Source organism: Pseudophryne corroboree, chromosome 3 (genome assembly GCF_028390025.1).
Source record: "Pseudophryne corroboree isolate aPseCor3 chromosome 3, aPseCor3.hap2, whole genome shotgun sequence".
NCBI lineage: Eukaryota > Metazoa > Chordata > Amphibia > Anura > Myobatrachidae > Pseudophryne > Pseudophryne corroboree.
The window spans coordinates 370,175,094-370,182,680 of NC_086446.1; positions in this window are offsets into that span (position 1 = coordinate 370,175,094).

A 7,587-nucleotide genomic window follows, 5' to 3' on the forward strand; every position below is an offset into this window, starting at 1 on the left:
CTGTCCCATCACAGTAACCTTCATTAATTTGTTCAGATGTATTGTATGCTGGCTGCAGCCACTTAGAAGCAAGTCTATCAATCTTGGAGCCAAGGCCCATCGCGAGACAGTAGAATCATAATGCTCAGAATGGAAACTTTGTTGATAAGATTCTGGATCCAAAGCCAGTTTCCTGGTCTTTACCTTGTCTGGACCCCATCTTCGTGAGAGAGCAATATTGCTTTGGCATATACACACAACCATTAACTTTAGGATGATTGCCTGTTTCCTGTTACTTACCTGGTTTACGTTTGAGTAAGGCTACAACTGGAGGAGCTCACAATATAATACTGGGTCCTGTCTTGGTCTGATGCTATTGTTGCCAGCCTCTGTCCTCAGACCCAGAATGAGCTGTGATCTTCAGTTCAGTAATGCAGACAGATATTTAAAAAAAATAATAATAATTATTAAGTAGATCATAGCGAACAACAGCAACCAGTACAATCAGAACTCGATAACATAGATAGTAAGTAAAATAAAGGTCAGGTCTATACAAAGTTAAACTAGATTATGATCCATTTTTAACCATAGTACAGGTAATAAAGAAAAAGTTCAGAACAGCTAGATAGGCTTAAAAAAGATAGAAGTGGAACGACTTTAAGAGCAAGAGGTAGAAGAAAAAGAAGACAAAAGAGGGGTGAATGTCTGGGATGGTTCCCCAGGCTAGGCCTAGGAGAAAGTCAATATGTAAAATTGGCTCCATATTTTGTGAAATGATTTTGAAGACAGATTAATGACACTGGTCATGTACTCCATACAATAGACATACCAGATGTGGGATAAAATAGACTGCATGAAAGGAGAGGCGAGTTGCTTTCAATCCACAGCTAACTGGCATGATGTGGCAGTGACTGTATGACGCATCAATTTGTTTTGGTGCCTAGTCAATGTAGGGAGACCTAAAGGGATGAGAAAATACTTAGGGTCATATGGAAAAGGAGTATTAAGTAAACATGTTATAAAACTGATGACATCCTTCCAATGATATACTATCTTAGAACAGGACAACAAAATGTGGAGAAAGGAACACTCAGCATCATATCTATCTTACGTGCCGGGTACATTCTGCTCAATCGAGAGGGCATATAATACCATCTATACAATAACTTTCTCCTTGATTTTAACAAAAATCGAGCTAAATGCAGAATTATCCCAGACATCGGACCATTCCGCATTGTCAAAAGCAGTACCCAAATCCAATCCCTAGACCCTCTCATGAGGATCACGTTGGGAAGAAGACTCCTCAACAAGCAATGTTTACAAGAAAGAGTGGGACTACTTAGGCATAAAGCCTCTAAGGTAAAAAAAAAAAAAGGGTCTACTGGTGAGGAGGTGGTTCACTGTAGAGTAAAAGTGTCTAAGTTGTAAAAATTGGTAAAAATTCCTTGAAAGAATAGCTGTATCTGCTTGGATCTGGGAGAACTGAGGAGACTTGTATCTCTAGTAATATCATTTATGTAGTGAGTGTTTCTTCCTCCCATGGAAAGAATGACAGATATACCTTTTTATAGGGATATTTAATTCATGTTGGTTGTGGGATGTGGGCATGTATGTCACATGTGGCCTATCAAAGTTTCAAATGCTGTCAGTGCCAATGGTAATATAGGGAAACATTGTGTTATGCCACTTTCGGATTTTTTTTTTAAATAAAAAATTAAATTGTATGGCATATTGACCAAGATGCAGAATACTGGCATTCAGGTAAATAGTTAATGTTCATTATTTTCCCACAGTGGAGAGGTCCAGGTAACGGTTTGATTGTATAATCATTATGTATAATAAGTATAATAGGTGTGGAGGCTACTTTAGTCCATTTAAAATTTTTACAATAATACAAAGAAGTGTTACAATGGTTGCTGATGGTTCCTGCAGGTGATGGTTCTCTTTCTTAGGAGGCCAGATGTTTCAGATATCTTCTGGGCACTGAGCCCTGTGCCCCCTGTGTTGAGTCTCATAGAACATGCCAGCAGGTCCTCAAGCCTATAAGAGCCGCTTTTCCCATAAGGCTGTACGCGCCTACCGGTACTGGGATGCCCACCAGGTCTTACGCCACTGACGGTAGTATGAGCTTAGCCCCAGAGTGAACTGAGTCAATGCTGGTAGGAACAGAGTACTAGGACATTTAAGAAGAGCAGAGAAGAACACGGCAAAGGGAAAGCAAACAACAGGGATAATGTTGGAACTGAGGTACGAGGGAAAAAAAGGGAAATAACAAGACTGAGGGGTTAATGACACTAAGGCAATAATAAAGAAGAGAATGCTGAACTGGTGAGCTGCCTCCGGACTGGGAGGAGCAATAACTTCTACTAAACAATAGTGCACAAGTGTGCAATAGAATATAACCTAGAGCATAAAGTAAGAAATGCAAGAATTTACTAAACAGACTCTGGTGCTGAATTAAGGCTGGACACAGGAACACTGTCTAGAGAGGAGTGCTGACAGGGAGGAGGAGAAAACCATAGACTGAGACTAGAACCAAGTGACAAGGGCTCCCGCTGCAACTAGAAACTATAACCAGCAAGAAGTGAAGGACAGAGCAAGAATATAATGGGAGACAACCAATGAGCCACAACACAGCCAGCCTCCCTTAATGACCAATTCCCAGCAGCTGGATTGCTGCATGTTCACCAGCCCCCTGTGTAACTCCCACAGGAGTCTTCCAGCATCCCTTCTGCCTTGCAACAATGGCCGCCACATAACCTCAGCGTCCAGGTTGCCATGGAGCCAGCGGCTGGGGACCAGAAGTTTGGGAATACTCCGGTCATCGCTAAGCACTGGGAGCCGCACACCAAGGCTGTAACAAGAAGATATTTCTAATATATTCTTTGTGTTTTTAATATATTTTATATAGTCAAAACTCTGGCATATACGTTAGTATTATAGAAAGGCTTTGCCTCACCTGCCTCACCACATGTCCCTGATAATTATGTATATTAAGTATAATAATATGTGTTGGCTACTTTAGTCCATTTAGACAGAAAATTGCCATGTTGGAGTTCAAAATTAAAAGAGCATTAGTTGAGAAAACAAGCCTGTTGTTCACACTGAGTAGCTCAAGGAAAATACAGATAGGCCATTGAGTCTTAAACTGTGTGCTTAGGCACCCTGGGCTGGTGGTCCAGGGTCAATTCAAATTATTTGCTGTCAGTGTAATAGACAAAACCAATGCTTATAGCTTCCAATGATAAACTATGTGGACAAACAGAAGGAACCCTCACCACATAACTTACCCTAAGGATGACATATAAATGCAATTTACTTAATTTTTTCCCCCCTGAATTTCTCAATAAGAAATATTTGGCCTATATAATGTGTATCAGCATGGCACTGCTGAGGGCATATAATGTGTATCTGGCACTGCACTATTGGGGGCGTATATATATCTGGCACTCTACTGGAACATTTTGTATATCTCAGAACCAGAATCAGCTTTATTGGCCTGGTGTACTCACGTACACTAGGAATTCTTTGTGGTACAATGCATCGCCAAGCAGCAACATGAAGGAGGAAAAACGTAGCATACATTACAAACATTACACATATGAGTTCATACTGCACATATGCAACTGTACAGTAGACATATTATACATTTAAGACTAAAAACTAAGGCTGCTTGGCAGAGCAGCACCGAGGCAGCCATCCGCGGCGCCAACTAGAACTCACACAATGCACATAATACAGAAGATTTAGGTATTACATCAAAAGATAAACCACACAGACAAAGACACAGAAAGAATAATGCATGATTGGTGTAGGCATTTTGAGTAATAACCTCCAGGGGTTGTGTATTCCACCCTCACAAGGCACCAGGTGCGGCAGCCATCTTAGGCGCACTGCGTAGGATTACCCAGGGTGGAATAGTCCACCCCTAGAAGAGAACACAAAATGGGGAGATTGCAGAGTCCTTAAGTTCAGAGTAGGGTTCCAATAAAAACATCAGGTCCACACATTTTTCATCCCATCCACAAGCGCACCAGATAAGGCAGCCATGTTGGGCGCACTACAAAGGTTACACAGTGGGAGATGAGCCATACAGGGGCCAAATGCATGTATGGGAGAACTGACACGTGTGTAGGAGTATGCTATACCCTGCATGGAAAGATCCAAATGAAGCACACTCCGCCCACGAAGGAACCATCCGAGGCAGCCATGTGGGGCGCACTGCATAGGTTACTGCTGGCAGGGTGTGCAACCAATGGAGGTACACATTACGGCAGTGGTTCCCAAACTTTTTTGAATCACGGCGCCCTAGAGTAACAGATTTTTTTTTCACGGCACCCCTAGGCCAAACATTTCTTATTGAGAATTTTAGAAAGAAATATTAAATTAAGTAGATCGCGTTTATAGGTCATCCTTAGGGTCAGTTGTGTGGTGAGGGACAAGATTTGCTTCTGTTTGGCCACATATTTTATGACTGGCAGCCACCAGCACTGGTTTTGCCTATTATATTGACCATGAATAATTTGAATTGGTCCTGGACCACCAAACCAGGGCACCCCTGCAAGTGTCCCGAGGCACCCCAGGGAGCCACGGCACACAGTTTGGGAACCTCTGCATTACGGGAATAGCACACAGTGGGGTGGAAGTACCGTGTAAGAAGAAAGAGAAGAGAAACACATTTGCAGGAAAACTGTACTAACATTATTTTGTGAAAAAGATAAATGTACACTGTACTGGGGACATTATATGTAAGGAACACTACTGTGGGCATAATATGTCAGCCTGCTAATTGTGTCTGTAGAGGGGGGGTGAAAATAAATTAATATTTAGAGTTTGATAATATAAAGTTGCGAGTCCACGCCCACTTTCTCAGAAGGGAAGGCGTGCACATTAGAGGGTTAGGGAGCGCTTCAAAATTTCTCGCTCAGGGTGCTAGTACAGTAGGTCTAGAGCCGGCCCTGAGTTGAAGCTTCAACTGGTCACAAATTGTAAGTCTTGAGGTCTGACAATGGAGGAGAATATCTAACCAGAGATGCTGAAAGCTTCCTAAACAAGCATGACATTGAACATCAGCTGACCATTGCATAAACACTAGTGAAGAATGGTATAAGCGAGCGTGCAAATCGTACTATAGTGGAGAATTCTTCATCTAAGCTAAAAGCTGCTGGCCTGAACAAGTGCAGCTGGAGACAATTCTACACCCCAAATTTCCACCGTTCCCATACTTTACTATCGGGACATGAAAATTATGTCAATCATCATGTTCCAAAAAAGCATTTTTTGGGGGGGAATTGTTTTACTGTAAGTCATCCTTAGACCTATCAGCCGGGCAGACCCAGCAAAGGGGGTGTTCTGCGGCTGTAGCATCACCCTACCTTCTCTTCCAGCTGGGCAGATCAACAAGAATAGCCGTTTATGTACCTGTCAGGTGCAAAAAGTCAGGGATGTAGAGAGGCTAGTGGTCCTTAACACACTTTCAATAAGCTGTCTCTGAGGCATGGTAAATGCCTCCAATGTTTACATTGAACTCGCTGCAACATACCTCCCAACTGTCCCGATTTTCGCGGTACAGTCCCGTTTTTTTGGGACTGTCCCGCTGTCCCACCCGCGGGCCACAGTGTCCCGCGGTGGGGAGGGGGGGGGGGAGTTGGGAGTCTCCTGCACTCGCTGCTTTGCTTAGCAGAGCAGCGGTGAATAGACACTGTGCGCATGCGCACAGTGTCTATTCACTAGAGACAGAGGGAGAAGGGGCATGCCAGCAGCTCACAGAGCGCTGGGCATGCCCCGAAAGTGACGAAAACAGGGGCGTGGATCGCGCCCCTCCTGCGAAGCCATGCCCCCTTTCTGGATGCCACACCCCTTTTCCCACACCCCTTTTGCTACACCGCGCTGATGTCCCTCTTTATCAGCCACCAAAGTTGGGAGGTATCGCAAGTTCAAAACATAATGACATTTTTTTTATGATGAATAGGTAACAAAGTGAGTTAAGTTGTAACTGCGCCTCCAAAATCAGCTCTTTCCACCAGCACAAGCTGGGCTAGGTTACCTGAACCTTGCATATGGTTAATAGCATGTGATACCATAAGACAGAGAGAGGATTTGACAAGTGTTTCCACATACAGAGTTTTTCCTGCTTTCAGGAAAATTGGACAATGACCAGGAATAGGATTTCGGGTTTGGATTGTTTTGCCAGTGGTCGGGATCCCGGAGGTCAGCATACTGACCCCGGGATCCTGGCCACCAGAATACCGGTGGGGGGGGTGAGCCTAACAGAGCCCCTTGGTGGCTCGCTGTGCTCGCCACATGTTCTATTCCTATTCTATGGGTGTTGTGGACACCCACAAGTGGGAATAGTCCCTGTGTGTTGGCATGCCGACCGTCGGCATTGCCAGCGATTTGGGATCCTGGCGTCATCATCTCGACTAGTGGGATCCCGACCGCCGGTCATGTGACCGCATCCTGGATGTTCAATTTATGATTTTTTCCCCCACCTGAGTACAAGGAAATATCATTTTGATCAGTATAAAATGTCCTTTTATTATTATTATTATTATTATTATTATTATTATTAACAGTTTCTTATATAGCACAGCATATTCCGTTGCGCTTTACAATTAGAACAGCAGTAATAGAACAAAACTGGGCAAAAACAGACAAACATAGAGGTAGGAAGGCCCTGCTCGCAAGCTTACAATCTATAGGGAAATAGGACAATCTGTAGGGAAATAGGATGAAATTGGTTAAAATTACTTTTTCTGCTTTTGGTGTTTTTTCCCTGTACTTTATTATTGTTATTATATTTTATTTATATGGCAACACAAGGGTTCCGCAGCGCCTAACAAAGTACATAAACAAATGAGCAAAACTAGAAAATGGCGACATACAGTACAAGACAATGTAGGACAAGTACATAGTATATAAACATTGTTGCATCAGGGGACAGGACACTGAAATAATCATTAGGGTGGCAGAAACCGAGGGTTAGCTGCCATTGAAGGGGTACGGAGTAGAAAATAGTCTGAGAGGGAAAAGCAGATGAGTGAAGAGGGCCCTGCTCATGACAGCTTACATTCTGAAGGGGAGGGGGCAGACAAACAGGAGTGACACAGATGGTGTAGAAGTGAGCATGAAGGGGAGGGGGCAGGAAAACAGGAGTGACACACAGATGCTATAGAAGTGAGCATGTAAAAGAGGGTTAGGATGAGAGAAGTGGGTCTTGAGAGCCTGGTTAAAGTTTTCTAGAGAGGTGGAGAGTCTCACAGGGAGCAGTAATAAATTCCATATATAGTGAGGACCACAGTCAAAATCTTAAAGGCAGGAATGGGAGGAAGTTATTAGTTGGAAGGATAGGTGGTATGTATTTGTGGAGCAAAGAGGGTGGGTGGGAGTGTAAAGATATGTAAATGCGAGAGGAATAGGTCAGGGCTTTTTATGTGAGTGTGAGAAGCTTGAATTGGCTTTTTAAGGGGAAGGGGAGCAAGTGTAGGGTAAGTTAGGAGAGGTGGATGTAGTATGTTTGGAGAAGAAAATGAGTTAATGTTATGCACACCAGTGCCTGCAGGAAAGTACTGGTGTCAGAACTGTTATGCACTCCAGTGTCTGCAGGAA